General features: G+C 40.1%; 1 non-coding gene across 1 annotated transcript; it reads left to right on the forward strand.

The window, feature by feature from the left end:
• Positions 1-7,648: 7,648 nt before the first annotated feature.
• On the forward strand, positions 7,649-7,754 carry LOC141625661 (small nucleolar RNA R71). Its single transcript, XR_012535430.1, has one exon. It is a non-coding gene; the product is annotated as a small nucleolar RNA R71 (small nucleolar RNA).
• The last annotated feature ends 9,777 nt before the right edge of the window (positions 7,755-17,531 follow it).

Here is a 17,531-nt window from a genome sequence, read left to right on the forward strand (position 1 = left end):
CTCGCTAAACAGCTGTGAAAAGGGCATGGAATGGCATATTTGACTAATAGTGCAAAATCATCATTAATAACTCCAATCCGACTCAACTATATGCAAAAGTAAACGTGATATTTTTGATTTTTATGAATTTTCAATTTTTTTTTCTTTGTTTATTTTTTTTTTTGAATGAATGAAAAAAAACAAATGCAAACAGAAATGCACTAAACATGTGACTGAAATGCAATAAAAAACAAATGCAGATGCAAAACAAAAGGCATATGCAAATACCCTCCCCAAACCAAAACGCACAATGCCCTCATTGTGCTCAGCAGCAAATCACCAGCAGAAAAATGGGAGAATAAAAGCATAATAAAATAAAAGGAAGCTAATAAAGAAAGGAAGGAACTCACAAGATACGACCTCCCCAAACCAGCTAAAAACGGGAGGTCACCAAAGCATCTAATCTCCACCATCGCAATCGAACCCTTTGTCCTCGTCGGACCCCGAGTCGCTCTCTCCTCCGCCTCGCAGCGGCGCGGTGGCTCTCCGGGAAGTGGAGGCACCAGCAGTAGTAGTAGGAGGGGGTCTCCTGGCAGGCTGAGGGTAGCCGCCCACAGGGGGAACAAAGTAGGAAGGGTGAGTCCAAGCACCCTGTGGGAGCATCCCTCCCCGGGCTAACTCCTCGTAAACTGGGTAGAGGGCTAGAGCCGTGTCTAGCCTGTGCTGGTCAAAGCTCCTGCACAAATCACCCAATACACGTGACATTGCCCTCTGGTCCATGACCGGAGGGACAACCAAAGGAGTAGGTGGTCGAAAAGTGGCCGGGTAGCCAGTGGGAGCGAGAGTGGAGGTAGAGGGTGCCGTGAAGAGGAGGCACGAGCTCTCCTCGAAGTGCTAGCGATAGCAGTGGCCGCCACCGGAGGAAGCCTTGTAACTAGGCAAGGGCGGCGAGCCGCCCCCGAACAGTGGTAAGGGGCGGGATAGGAGGGTAGCCTAGAACAGGGATGCGGTCACAGATGAAAGAATCAATCTTCCATCGCATCTGTCTATCGACCCAATAGACAGCCCTCGCGTAAGGAAGGTCCATGAAGCGCAGGTCAGGGTCAATGGGGGCCTCCTCTCGAGGGAAAAGTAAAACAAGGCGGTTGGCGATACGTGTCACCAACCCGCCACAAGCAATGGTGGTCAAAGTGCCCTCACTTACAGTCTGAAAGTGAGCGGCAGTCAAGTAGGCAATGTTAAAGATACGGGCTATCCGACTTTCAACGTTCAGATAGCCCGCCAAGATGGAAAGCTCAATATTATTCACATTATTAGACTCTTTACGGCCAAAAATGGTATTACCCATTAGCCGTAGAAAATAACGAAGGGGGGGCAAATGGACGGAAGTGCCCGTCCTTTTAGGCCCGTGAAAGTCACTATGCAAGACCACATGACTCGATGAACATCAGAGGTGTCCGAGGTTCTGCCCTCGAAATAAAGACCCAGAAAACCGGCAAAATCAGCTAATGTCAGAGAGTAGTTGACATTGAAAAGCCGAAAGGAAATGCAAGGGTTAGTCTTATTTTCCTTAAAAGCAGCGGAATTAAAAGCATAAGACGAAAAGAATTCGAGGGTCAAAATGTAGTATGTGAACTCAGCCATGTCCACAAGACCCATCATACCTGTCCCATTTAGCAGGGACACAACCGACTCATAACAGCCTAATTTCTCCAAAGTATCTTTATGGAGAAACCAGGTAGCTGTGACTTTCATTCTCGCAACAAAAAGGGAAAACTTAGCACGTTGAGTAGAATTAGCAAAGATAACCTGCGGATAGTCAGGTAGACTATCCGTAGTAGCCTCTATCATCAGTGGCGGTCCTCGTGGCCGCTTGGGAGCTCCTTGACTCGACTGTCCCTCGTACATGTGCTCCTTCCCTTTCGTCATTTTTATTACCTGCAAACAACCTATTAGCACAAGAATCCCCTAACAGTGTGAATTTAAGGAAACCTGAAACAAAATCATAACTGAAAAGCAAATTAGGGTTTCGAAATTTTTGGGGGAAACGGCTTTAAACACATTCTAGTTGCTTATTTGCTTTGAAAATCAAGGGGGAAAGGGTAGAATAAGCAATTAAAGTATAAAAATGACAAGAAATCAATCCCTAAAATCGATTTCCCCAAATCGATTTTTTTCGTCTCAATGGCCATATGCTCGAAAATTTCAATGAAAACGCAGTAAAAATTGAAAATAGAGCATGGAAATAAGATTAGAGACATACCTTGAAGATTCACTTGGAGATTAACGCAAGAAAAGAAGAGATTAAGACGGGGTTTGGCAGGAAAATCACGAGGTAGAGGAAGAAAGAGGGGTTTCCTTTGGGTTTTCTAAATTTTGAAACTGAATGAATGAAGGAATAAGGAAGGAAACTTCCCTTATTAATTGCATTCTGATCCCGCGAAGTCGTCGATCGACCACTTTACTCGGTCGATCGACCGATCTTTCTTTTCAGTCGATCGACCAATATTCCTGCACAGTATCTTCTGCTTTCTCCGCTTCAGTCGATCGACTGAACCACTTAGTCGATCGACTGCTAGAGCTGGCAATTAGACTTTAATTCGTCAAAATTCATTTGTGCCATCATAATTTCCTGTCTTTCTCTCACAAACATCCAGTAAGCCACCTACGCACTTTGCATAAAATAAATTCCTGCAAAAATTATCAAAGGCGCACATATTCCCAAACCAAGAAATTGCAAATTAAAAGGAATTAAAGAATACAAAAGAACTCAAAAATGCAAATTAAATGAAATAACAAAATGAAATTCCTAAATTACAATTAATTACAACCTGGGTTGCCTCCCAGTTAGCGCTGGTTTAAGAGGTCCCGCACGACCTTTTTACCTCACTTTGCATCATCCGATAACGGGTCGAAGTATAATACCTCTACTTTCCCAACATATGCATCTGATCCGTGATAATGCTTCACATATTGGCCATTAACCTTGAACTTTTCTCCGGTGAGGTCTCCAATTCCACCGATCCGAATTTTGTAATCTTTGTGACCGTATAGGGGCCGGTCCACCTGGATTTCAGCTTACCAGGAAATAGACGGATACTAGCATTAAAAAGGAGTACCTTATCGCCAATATGGAATTCGCGCTTGATGATTCTCTTGTCGTGCCAGCGCTTTATTTTCTCTTTGTAGATCCTAGCATTGTCATAGGCTAGCAGCCTAAATTCCTCTAGCTTATTCAGCTGTGTCATGCGTTTCTCACGAGAGAGGTTAGGATCCAAATTCAAATCACATATAGCCCACCAAGACTTACGCTCTAACTCAACAGGTAAATGACATGTCTTACCATAAATCAATCGGTATGGTGACATCCCGATTGGCGTCTTAAACGCAGTTCTATAAGCCCATAAGACATCATCTAACTTAAGACTCCAGTCTTTCCGTGATTTAGAAACAACTTTAGCTAAGACTTCTTTCAATTCTCTGTTAGAAACCTCAACCTGACCACTAGTTTGGGGATGATACCCCAAACCTCTACGATGTTGGACACCGAATTTAGTCAATAAAGCACTAAGTTGTTTCTCTTTAAAATGCATTCCCCCATCGCTAATGACAACCCGAGGGACACCAAAACGAGGGAAAATAATCTTTTTAAACAGTTTAATCACGGCCTTTGCATCGCAATGGGGAGTAGCAATAGCTTCCACCCATTTGGATACATAATCTACAGCTACGAGGATATATTTATTACCTTGACTGCTCGGAAAAGGTCCTTGATAATCAATGCCCCAGACATCGAAAATCTCAACCTCAAGAATGCCTACCTGTGGCATCTCATGTCTCTTGAAATATTCCCGATCTTTGATAAGCATCGCACTCAAAGAACAAAATTGCGACAATCTGCATGCAAAGTTGGCCAATAGAAACCAGATTGGAGTACCTTAGCTACGATCCTGGACGGACCGTGATGACCACCATAAACAGAAGAGTGGCAAGCCTCTAGGATATCCTTCACCTCCCATTGAGGTACGCATCTCCGGATGAGACCGTCTGCGCATTCCTTGAAAACACAAGGATCATCCCAAAAATATTATCTAGCATCATAAGCAAACCGCTTTCTTCACACGCCATGAAAGCTCGGGTGGTATCCTACCTGTCACAAACAAAGTTAGCAAAATCAAGAAACCACGGAGGTGGATAAGACCCTGAAGTAGTAATAGCTATGAGACTCTCATCGGGAAAAGAATCATTAATAGGTAACGAATCCTCCCTTTTCGTCACCGCAAACGAGATAGGTGGTCACCACCACATTCTCAGCTCCTTTCTTGCCTTTGATCTCCAAATCAAACTCCTGCAAAAGGAGTATCCACCTCAAAAGCCTAGGCTTCGCATCTTTCTTAATAAAGAGAGTCTTCAACGCTGCATGGTCAGTATAAACAATAACCTTAGAACCTAACAAATAAGACCGAAATTTGTCTAAGGCAAAAACTACAGCTAGAAACTCCTTCTCAGTGGTAAAATAATTAATTTGAGCCTCATCCAAAGTTCGGCTCGCATAATATATGGCATTCAAAGATTTATTCTTCCGCTGTCCCAAAACTGCACCGACCGCATAATCGCTGGCATCACACATGATCTCAAATGGGAGGTCCCAATCATGCGGCTGAATGATTGGCGCAGAAACTAGGGCCTCCTTTAACCTGTTAAAAGCGGCAAGGCACTCATCAGTAAATTCAAAAACAGCATCCTTAAGGAGCAAATGTGTAAGTGGTTTAGCAATTTTTGAAAAATCCTTAATGAAACGCCGGTAAAAACAAGCGTGGCCAAGGAAACTCCTCACTCCCTTAACATTCACGGGAGGAGGTAATTGCTCAATCACCCGCACCTTTGCCTTATCAACATGTATACCTTTATCAGAAATGAGATGCCCTAACACAACTCCCTCATTGACCATAAACTGACACTTTTCCCAGTTTAAAACAAGATTAACATCTATACAACGCTGCATGACTTTATCAAGGTTAGCTAAACAACGATCAAAGTCACTACCATAAACTGAGAAATCATCCATGAATACCTCCATAATGTTCTCTATATAATCAGAAAAAATCCCCATCATGCACCTCTGAAAGGTAGCAGGGGCGTTACACAATCCGAAAGGCATTCTACGATATGCAAAAACACCCTGTGGACAGGTAAAAGTGGTCTAACTCTGATCGTCCGGATGAATAGGGATCTGAAAGAACCCTGAATATCCGTCTAGAAAACAGAAAAATTTGTTAGAGGCAAGTCTTTCAGTCATTAGGTCAACAAAAGGGAGGGGGAAGTGGTCCTTCTTGGTGGCGGCATTCAACTGTCTATAAACAATGCACATCCGCCACCCTGTCACCACTCGAGTTGGTATTAATTCATTTTTCTCATTTTTAACCACGGTAGTCCCCCCTTTCTTCGGGACTACCTGAACTGGGCTAACCCACTTGGAGTTGCCAACTGTATAAATAATACCTGCATCGAGTAGTTTCATCACCTCAGCCATAACAACTTCCTGCATCTTCGGGTTCAACTTGCGTTGACCACATCTCGTAAGGCTTATGGCTTTCCTCCACTCTATCCTGTGCATACAAACATCGGGTGATGCCCTTAATATCATCCAAAGAGTAACCCAAAGCCTTCCTGTTTTTCTTAAGCACACACATCAAAGGCATTTGGTCATCACTAAGCTTAGAGCTAACAATAGGGTAGTCTTGCTCCGTATCATCTAGAAAAACATACTTAAGATTAGGAGGAAGTGGCTTACGCTCTGGCATTTTTACCTCTACAGCATAGACAGAATCAGCTTCAATGGTGTAGCAAGTGTTTACCAAGTTTTCGTTGGCAAGGCTCAAGAGCATCTCATCTTCTTCCTCATTGAGCTCGTAGCTCTCCATTGAGGCTACCAAAGCATCGGCTCCTCAAAGCATTCTCCATCAGTATTACCTGCACACTCATCTAAACGGGTTAGATCGGCTAAGGGATCCTTGGCTAAGGATTCCCTCCAATTACAAGTAATGTGACCACATCAACAATATCAATGGAATAACACGTATCCTCATCAGCGAGGTTGATCGCCTTGTGAGCAAGATCGAACTCAATGGTGTCATCCCCTACCTCTAAGGTGATGGTTCAGCGTTTGACATCTATTACAGCCCCATTGTTTGTATGTAAAAACGGTCTACCTAAAATAATAGGTATCTGACTGTCCTCTGCAATGTCCAAGACAACGAAATCGACAGGAATAAAAAACTTACCCACTCGAACGGGTACATCCTCTAGAACTCCTATAGGTCTCTGAGTCGATCTATTTGCCATTTGAACGGTAATATCGGTCACCTTAAGTCTACCAATATTTAACCTTTCGCAAACAGAATACGACATGACACTGACACTGGCCCCTAAGTCACAAAGGGCCTTTCCAATTACGTGGTTACCTATAGTGCAAGGAATTGAAAAACTACCCGGGTCCTTTAATTTAGGTGGCACATTAATTTGAGAAAGAGCATTACACTCTTCCACAAAAGCAACATTACCATCATCACGAAAATTTCTCTTACGATTTAAAATATCTTTCATAAATTTAGCGTAAGAGGGTACCTGGGTAATTAAATCAGTGAACGGAACCGTTACCTCGAGATTCTAGACCATCCCCAGAAACTTACCAAACTTACGCTCCAGCTTAGTAGCCTTCAAACGCTCCGGATACGGGACTGCAACACTGGCCGTAGGATCAGTAACCTTCGGTTTCCGTAGGTTTAACACCCCCGTCAAATCATCAATGAGTGAAGAATCATGCGAACTAGTTGACAGATTTGCATCCTACTCTGGGGTTCCAGTCGATCGACTGATATGAGTGGTCGATCGACCAACTTGGCCGGGCGTGAATAGTTCTTGTTTAGAATTGATTTCGTCAGGTGATCCAGTCGATCGACTGACAATGTTGGTCGATCGACTGACTGTGCTGGGTGTGAATAGTTTCTGATCAGAAACTATTTTATCTGACGCTTCAGTCGATCGACTGACAATGTTGGTTGATCGACCAGAAGTACTAGCAATTGAGCTCGTTTTTGCACCAGAATTTAAACGAGCTTCTTCATCATTTCCCGAGTCTTCCTTTGGCTTGTCGGGACTTTCATAAAAGAGGTCACTTCTGAGATTAATGGCATTAATTGTTTTAATCGGCCCTTCACATTTGCTTGAAGAATTAGCAACTTGCTTAGCCTCTATATTCTCCAATTGCTTCACAAAATTCTTTGAGAACTCAATCCCGGCTGCTTCCATATTCGCCACTTGAACCAAAAGGAGTTGGACCATTTCTCTCAACTTCTCGATCTCATCTGAGTTTTGAACAGATATTTCAACTTTCTCCTTGGGAGCTTCAGAAATCTCGAGCTTCTCGAGACGGGCAGTAATAGAAGTTATAAGTGTCACAACGGCACTCATTTCATCACTTTGCTTTCGTGACTTTCCACGTGAACTTCCAAACTCAGCTCTATGGACTGCCATCTCCTTAATAGTGTTCCAACCTTTACTTTGACCGGTATTGTTTTGGAACCTACCATTAGCAGCGGCATCCAGGATGACCTTGTAATCATCATTTAGAGCATTATAAAATAGGTTGCAAAGATACCATTGCTGGAAACCATGGTGAGGGACAGCTCAGACCAAACTTTTGAAACGTCCCCATGCTCGCAAAAACCCTCATCAGCTCCTTGTTGGAAACTTGTGATTTTACTTCTCAAGGCGTCAGTCTTTGAAAGTGGGAAGTACTTCTTGTAGAAGGCTAATGCTAGAGATGTCCAGTCCGTGACTCAGTTGCTACCCTATCAAGGTAGCGGTACCAATCTCGCGCTGAATCCTTCAAGGAGTATAAGAACATCAACCCCTTTACTTCATCCTGAATCACCCCAGCTGGTATAGGTATGGAACAGCAGTAGTCTGTGAAAATTTCCATATGCTTCAAGGGGTCCTCATCTGGTAGACCAGCAAACTGATTTCGCTCCACTAAATCGATATAAGAGGAACGAAATTCGAAGTTACCCGTAGTAGGGGTAGGTAACTGGTGCCCCTTTGGAAGATGGTGTTCCTTTGGCTGTAGATTGTCATATATTGTAGCCATAATTGCCAAAATGAGAGTACTCAAGTCTTCCTCTCAAAAACCTGTCTTCTAACTGTGCAAAAGCAAAACTAGAAGCAAAGGTAAGCAACGGTCTCAAGGAACGAAAGTTCCTTGAGACAGGAAAAATAAACTAAAAATAAAGCAAACAGAATTACACCGTCTCCCCGGCAACGGCGCCAAATTTGATACCGTCGTTTTGTATCAAAATTAAATTTATAATTCCAAACTAAAACTATAGCTAGTGATAGTAAGGGTCGAACCACAGAGAGACAAGGTTGATTTTGTTTGCTAATTTTCAGTCTATGAAGGTAACAATTAATTGGGGGGTTTTGAGATTGGTTGACTAATTGGCTAATTGTTAAAATGAAATTTCTCAACAAGATAAAGAGAAAACTGGGAACTTCGGTTCACCATGGCAAATGTCAGGTCAGTAAGGTAGCAGAGGTCTTATAATACGGTCTCAGGGAATATAAGCTAGCCTTTCGATCTATGCTCAAATTAACCTTGCGGTCTTATAATTCCCCGGAATTTCTCAAAGCTTTCACTCAAGAGAAATTCCAATCTAACGATAATTCAAATTACTAATCTTTCAATCTAGTAAAGGGATTTATCAAAAGACAACAAGACCAATACGGAAGAATTCATACCACAAAAAAATCCTAACTTATGCCATGGCTCACATAATTCCCAATCAAAGAAATTAGCTACGCATGACTAAAACTAAAACAATTGCTAAATTGATAACAAGGAACAAGATTGACATGATTGAATTTAAATAAAAGACAAAGGACAAGGGATGAATTTCTGGAATTAAATTGATAAAACAAGAATTGAAATAACAAGAATTAAAAGAAGAAAGGAATTGCATAAAAACTTACTAATTGAATTCAAGAACAAAGTATCGAAATCGAGGTTTTCCGTCAGCAAAGCTAGATCTAAAAACTGAGTTCTTCAATAATGAAAAGCATAACCTAATAAGTGATGCGTTCTACTGATAAAAAGATGCCAAAGGTTAATTACAAGTTGGGCTTTTAAAAGTCTAACACGAAGAAATAAATCTCATTTCATAGATCGGTCGATCGACCGGTCAAGATGGTCGATCGACCGTAAATGCGAAGCAAGCAGCTTTCGCTTGATTTCAACGGTCGATCGATTGGTAGGAGTGGTCGATCGACTGTAATCTTTGTGCGGTGGCTCTTTTTGTTCCTTCAAATCAGCTCTTCACTCCTTTGCACGCATCCCAAGGTGGGTGAATCTGAATCTCCTTCTTCTGGGCTTCCTTGAAGTTGACTCCGGAGGACGAATTAGGCTTGATTTAGCTTACTTCCACTCATTCCTACAATAAATCATAGAAAATGCAAAGTAAACCATTTCGGGAGAAATAGTAGCCTTAAGCTAACAATTATGCATGGAAATACGTGCCAAAACCGCAGATAAAGTGTATAGAATATGCACCTATCATTCCCCTTACCCTCCATGCTAAGGACCCACCGTCCAACCTCCTCAGCCACTTCACATGACACAAATAAGCCTCATATAAGGTGGGGGCACTCTCAAACAGGGCAGAGGTAGACTCAGATGGGGCCTTAAAGTCAGCCAAACGCTGAGCCGAGCAGGTTACTATGGCCCCACAACTAAGATTGCGGCTCTTGGAGCGAGTCATAAATGCCAAGGTAGCACATACCACACTAGGAACACTATAATAGAAGCGCTTCTCCCGAGGAGGATTAAGGTAGGACATCAAGAGCATCACCTCATGAGAGTTCACCTTGCTTGTGTCATTCCGACCAAAAAGCAAACAAGTCATCATCCTCAAAAAGATGCGGAGTGACATATAATGTACGTCATTAATCAACATGGCACTAGAGGTAGGGGCGGGTCGGCCGGTAAGGTAAGGTAGGTAGTGGGGTGCCCCACTCTCGGTGGCTACATCACTAGTGTACCCCTCTTTCTCAGTGTTTAAACCCAGGTGATTAGTAAACTCATCTATGGTTAAGGCATGATCGATGTTCAAAAGACGAAAAATAACTGCTTTTCCCTTCATATCATACTTAAAGGAACTCAGAAATTCTAGGGTAAGTAAAGGATAAGACTTCTTGCGGAGGTGGTACAACCCCTCAATCCCCAAAATATCGAATATATGCACTATATCCGATTCTATCCCCAAGTCCCTCAAAACCGGCGGGTCTACACACCTAGTTGGTCCCATAGTACGACTCATAAATTCTATAAAGGCAGGCCACTGTTCAAAGTCGGCGAAAATTACCGTCGGAAACTTGTCAACGGAAGGAACAAGTGGCTCCGCACTAGATTTCCCTTGCTCGATTACGGTATTGGCCCTAGTTCTCTTCTTGGGTGGTTCTCTTGGCTTCGGCATGCTGTAAGAATACAAGTTCAACATGAATTTTCCGGAAATCATACCAAAATAAGTGGGACTTTTCAGTTTGTACACTTTTGAGACGGAGTTTTAAAATGGATTTTTTTTTTTATCAAATGGGCATGAAATATCAACTTGGTAGAGCATTACCACTAACAATTGGACCTTTCTGGGCATCTTACAAGCAATATAAGTGACCAAAATCCAAAATTTTGGGGCAAAACCCTAGAATTTTCGGTACCAAAACGGAAGTTTTTGGTACCAAAACGGAAGTTTTTGGGCTTAGAAACCATCTTTTGCATATGTAATTCAATTAATAAAACTCATTACTACTAATTTAGCAACATACAAACATGAATCTTTGACTTAAAGAGTATAAATTTTCAGACTTGGGGCAAGTTACTCAATTGATTTGATTAAAAGTAAGATGTTTTGAAAGATACATTACCTTAAATCGTAAATTGGTTGAAGAATGGTGGTAAGAGAGCAAATCCGGGAGCAAAATTTACACAAATAACCAAAGTGTAGGTTGAGAGAGAATGTTTTGAGAGATTTGTGTGTAAAAGAAGTAATATCAGGCGTGAAATAGAAATAGGAGTATGTTATAGGGTTTCCAGAAAACTAGAGCTGAACCGCGAAAAATTAGGGTACTCGGTAGAGTACTGGGCCTACTAGGTTGAGTACTCGGAATTGGGTTTTTAAATCAGCTACTGCCCTCTAAGTACTCGGCCGAGTGCCTACGTACTCGGTCGAGTACTCATTGTACTCGGTCGAGTACACCTGAACAGTGACGGAGTTTAAGATTTTACAAATAATTTCCCTGCAAAACAACAAACATTGTTCGAAGTCCAAACTCATTCGGAACTCGTCACAGTTAGGCCCTACTTCTATCATACATTAGGCAACTTATCAACTACACACACCTCTACGACTTACTAGCACAACATATATCATACTTCATGTAATTCCTTTAACGAAAACTAACCATGTTATTTGTACACAAAACCTATACCAGTTTGATTATGTCACCACTAATGCCACATGCATACAAATATCTGCTCCGTTTACTTCACCAAAACACCATCTCAAGTTATACGCATATCATGCAATACATTTACTTACTATGCTATTACCATATACCATTACTTCCTTTGTCACAACCAATCACAGAATCCTAACCGACCATACACAACTTATTCATATGTGCAAACACACATCATATCTTGCATCCTAGCTCCTTCAACTTTGACACCAAACCCAAAGTAGCATCCAAGGAAACCACATATCACACATCCAACACACACATATAATCTCATAAGTTTATCTCACCTGAAGTTGCTGGCTTAATCATGATGGGGCCGGGATTCTGAGATGAAGGCGCCTTCTCACCCAAAACGGACATAGGAGGACTCCCAATACACATACACCAGGTTCATTTTAAATTGACACACTACATTCATTTGGTTCAGGTTCCAAAATCGTCGCTCCGATACCACTTTATAAGAACCCGACCCACCACCGTTGTAACACAACCCCAATAAGATAGGATGTATACCTTTGGGCCCATTATTTGTCCTCACTTAAGCCCCAAAGCCACTAATGCAGAGAGAATAATGAAAGAGAGAAATGATACACCATCTGGAGGTAAAAGGAAGTTTGAAAGAAATAATGTTACCTGGGGAAATTCTTATAAACAGCCAAACTAAAGATTCGGAAGAACCCTTTTAACCAGCTACATGAAAGGAACCTAACTTTTCTGTGCGCAAGGTGTGGCCTACCAATCATCTTACCTCTCAATGTAGATTTGGTAACCCGCGATGCATTATGAGTGGAAGACCAAACCATGTCAAGTATAATTGTCCAATGAATCGGACAATTGTGCCAGGAAATACCCCTAGGCCTAACTCCACTCCGTCTACATCTACCCCAAAAGTGTTGGAACCTCAGCCTAAAACACAAGGACCAACTCGGGGGCGTGTGTTTGTGATGAACTCCCAGGAGATGGAGACTTCAGAAGATATGGTTACTGGAAACATTTTTCTTAACTCTAATCCTGTTAATGTCTTATTTGACATCGGGGCATATAATTCGTTTATATCTCGATTCTTAAGTGAAAAGTTGAAATTGACCCCACAGAGGCGGAAATTAACACTTTCAGTTGGATTACCTACCGGGGAGAACATTTCATGCCCTATTTGGTATAAAGACTGTGTTTTGACCATAGAAGCAAATTGTTTCCTAGCCGATCTGGTCCAGTTCGATTTACAAGGTTTTTATATTGTATTAGGAATGGATTCACTTAGTAAGAATTGTGTGATGGTAAATTGTCATGAGAAATCGTTAACTATTACAAAACCTAATGGGAATGAGATACTATTTAAGAACCACAAACCCAACAAGTACAACAATAGGATTATATCCTTTTTAAAAGCCCTGAAGTTATTAAGATAAGGATGTAAGGGTTATTTATGCGATGTATGTAGCATTTTAGCGGCATAACCAAATTTGACCAGTATTCCCGTAGTTAAGGAATTTCCGGATGTTTTTCCTGAAGAAATCCTAGGAATGCCGCCATATAGGGAAGTAGATTTCACAATTGAACTAATATCAGGAAGTGAACCCATTTCCAAATCCCCTTGTAGAATGGCACCTGCAGAGTTACAGGAATTAAAAACTCAACTAGATGAGCTGTTAGCAAATGGGTACATAAAACCCAATACCTTACCTTAAGGAGCACCACCCCTTTTTGTTAAAAAGAAAGATGGAAGTTTGCGCTTGTGCATAGATTATCGAGAGCTTAATAAGGTCAATATAAAGAATAAGTATCCTATACCTCGAATAGTTGACCTCTTCGATCAATTGCAAGGATGTCCTGTTTAGTCAAAAATAAATCTTTGCTCTGGATATCACCAATTGAGGATAAAAACAGATGACATCCCTAAAATAGCTTTCATAACTCTTTATGGACATTATGAGTTTATGGTTATGCCTTTTCGACTCACCGACGCTCCTACAGTTTTTATGGACCTTATAAATAGAGTGTTTAGGCTTTATTTGCATAGATTCGTCATTATTTTCATTGATGACATTTTAATATATTCTAAGGATGAGAAAGAACATTTTTACCACTTACGGGTAGTTTTGAAAACCTTAAGGAAAAACAAGTTATATGCCAAATTTAAGAAATGTGCATTTTGGTTGAAAGAAATAAGTTTCTTAGGTCATGTTGTCTCAGAAAAAGGAGTACAGATATACCCTCAATAGATTGAGGCAACCACCAAATGGCCCGCACTCAAGAATGAAGCAGAAGTACGTAGCTTTTTGGGATTAGCTGGATACTATCGTCGTTTTGTGAAAGACTGATCTAGAATAACCCAACCACTCATAAATCTTATCAGAAAGAGTACCAAGTTTGTATGGAATGAAAAGTGTGAGGAAGCATTTTATGAACTGAAAAATAGACTCACCTCTGCCCCTATTCTTACGCAACCAAATGGCATTGATGGATTAGAAGTATACAGTGATGCCTCAAAGCAAGGTTTAGGTTGTGTGTTAATGTAGAATGGAAAAGTAATTGCCTATGCTTCTAGACAGTTGAAAGCACATGAGCAAAATTATCCTACTCATGATTTAGAGCTTGTTGCAGTGGTCTTTGCTTTGAAAATTTAGAGACATTATCTCTATGGGATTTCGTGTCGTATATACACCGATCAAAAGAGCTTGAAATACCTTAGTACACAGAAAGAGATAAACATGAGACAACGTAGATGGCTTAAATTTATCAAAGATTATGACTTAGATATCCAATATCATCCCGGGAAAGATAATGTGGTAGCTGATGCACTTAGTCGAAAACCTTTTTCCACTCTAAACATGTTTACGGTAAAAGAGCCTTGTATCCTGCAAGACATGAAAAGACTAGATATATAAATGGTTATTGGTGATATTAGTGGTTATATAGCAGCCTTAGAAATAAGACCAACCTTGAATGATGAAATAAAAACAGCCCAAGGAACGGATCCCCAATTTGAGAAAATTCGAAAAGATATACAAAGAGGAAAGGCACCAGGTTTTGTGATTCAAGAGGATGGGTCGCTTTGGTTTCAAAATCGAATTTTTGTACCACATTCAAAAATTCTCAAGGAAAAGATTTTAAACGAAGCACATAAGTCACGATATTCGATACATCCCGGGGAAACAAGATGTATAAAGATGTTTGACATACATTTTGGAGGAGCAATATGAAGCAAGAAATAGCAGATTTTGTCTCAAAATGTGTGACCTGTCAACAAGTTAAAAAAGAACATCAAACACCCGAAGGACTTTTACAACCCCTAGATATTCCTACTTGGAAATGGGAGTCAATTGCTATGGATTTTGTGACAGGATTACCCTTAACAGTTCAAGGAATGAATGAAATATGGGTAGTAGTAGATAGACTAACCAAGTGTGCTCACTTTTTAGCCACTAAGACTTCATGGAACTCAGAACAATTAGCTAAGAAATAGATAAAAGAAATAGTGAGATTATATGGGGTTTGCACAACCATTATATCGGACATAGATACAATTTTTTAGCCAAGTTCTGGAAAAGTTTTCAAACAGCGATGGGAACTAAGCTTAAATTTAGAACTGCCTTCCACCTGCAGACAGATGGTCAAACTGAGCGAACCATCCAAACCTTGGAAGATTTATTAAGATCATGTGTTTTGGATTTTCAAGGATCATGGGAGCAACACTTACTTACCCTTAATAGAGTTTTCTTACAATAACAATTATCATGCTAGTATTGGTATGGCTTTGTATGAGGCTTTGTATGGACAAAGGTGTAGAACACCATTATGTTGAAGTTATATTAATGAAACAAAAATAATTGGACCAGATCTGATACAAGAGACAACAGATAAACTAAGAATCATACGAGAGAAAATGCGAACCACACAAAGTCGTCAAAAGAGTTATGCTAACCTCAAGAGACGGCCATTAGAATTACCTACGAAAGGAGTAATACGCTTTGGAAGCAACGAAAATTGAGTCCAAGATACATATGGCCTTTTGAAATAAATAAAATAGTTGGAAGTGTAGCATATCGACTTCATCTTCCAATAAAATTGTCAAGGATATATGACGTATTCCATGTTTCGCTTTTAAGGAAGTATATCCCGATTCTGGTCATGTTATTGACATACCACCTCTACAAGTTAGGTAAGATCTTACCTATGAGGAGCTACCAATTCAAATTTTAGATCGAAAGTTGAAAATTCTTCGTAATAAAACTATTCCATTGGTAAAAGTTTTATGGTCTCGCCATGATATGTCAGAAGCAACATGGGAAACAGAGCTAGAAATGAAAAACAAGTACCCCTATTTGTTCTAAACCAAGGTAAATGAAGTTTCGGGACGAAACTTATTTTAAGTAGGGTAGAATGTAAGACCCCAGATAGTTGTGTGGAAATACTAATAGGATATGTCAAGCTAATTTATTTTTTTAAAAAAAGACCAAGTTGTGATTAAATTAGATTCGACCAGACTCAATTAGCAAAAAAGCTACTTATATTAACCCAAATAACCTACTATGATTTTTATCTATCATTTTAGGATAATACCAATGGTCTATAATCATAATGGTTACAAATCATCTAGAATTAATTTATTTAGCTATATGGACTAAGTAATATATATCATGGTACATAAAAGATATGTGTATGACTAAGCAAGTAATATTTGTGCATAAAAGATATGTGTAAGAGGTAAATTAGAACACAACACTTTTAACCGACTTACAAGTCTATATATATAGCCCTTGCCCATCACAATTTATATAGACCCCAACACACGAAAAGAAAGGTTCTCACAATAACAGACACTCCTTAGTTAGCATACACCTATAATTATCTAGTATATATAATAAAGGTATGATTTCAGGACCCATTTTTGTAGAAATTAGTAATTTCTTTAAAATGAGATGACATTATAAGTAAATATTTATAAAAATAATGATTATAGAGTCCATGTTATTGTTGTTATACCATTCACATGTTAATTTTATGTCCATTATACTATAGCATTTTCATGCTCATTTTTTAATATATAATGTCCAATTGACCATTTGTTACATTCGGGATACGATTACGGGAGAGGGACAACATTACAAATTTAACTTGTGTACATGAAAGGGAACACATCCCCATGTGAACTAAGGTTCTGATTATTAGTGGTGAAAGTGCCAGGGGGTTTACACAGGTCTTAGACCTGGGATCCTGTGTACATGGAGGAGAGTTTAGCCCAGGGGAGTTTTACTCCGTAATGTGTCTCACTTCAGTAATGGCAGGCCGACATTCCATACTTTGCATATTATGATAAAATGACTGGGGTATCCAATTAACAGCAGACTGGTACTGGTAATTATTAAATGAGAATTATTTATCTATGACCGCTGGAGGCAACTGAGATCATATTCAGTCAGTTTTGGCTGATTTTGTTTATTTAAACTTTTTCAGGTTTATATGCTGGGGAACCAAGGGAGTGAGTTTCACTTTAGAAATTAAAACCTCGAAAATAACTAGTATATAATATTAAGTTTGCTGAGTAGATCATGTAGCCTTGTATTTCCAGTACAGGAAATACGGCGGTGACGCCATGTAATAAATTTGTTTTCAAGTTTTTTTTATATGAAATAAAACGTATTCTTTGTTATTTTATATTATTGTCTTTATTTTAGGGCGTTACACAATGGGACGTGGGAGCTCGTCCCGCATCTGCCTAATGTGAATGTTATTAGGTCTATGTGGATTATTCGACATAAGTTAAATTCTAATGGTTCTTTTGAGAGGCACAAGGCTCGTTTTGTAGGTGACGGGAAAACTCAGCAAGTTGGTATTGAGTGCGGCGAAACTTTCAACCCCGTAATTAAACCCGCTTACATCTGTATTGTCCTCAGTTTGGCTCTTTCTCGTAAATGGTCTATTCATCAAATGGATGTAAAGAATGCGTTTTTGCATGGTGCTCTAAATGAAACAGTATATAT

Source organism: Silene latifolia, chromosome X (genome assembly GCF_048544455.1).
Source record: "Silene latifolia isolate original U9 population chromosome X, ASM4854445v1, whole genome shotgun sequence".
Classification (NCBI taxonomy): domain Eukaryota; kingdom Viridiplantae; phylum Streptophyta; class Magnoliopsida; order Caryophyllales; family Caryophyllaceae; genus Silene; species Silene latifolia.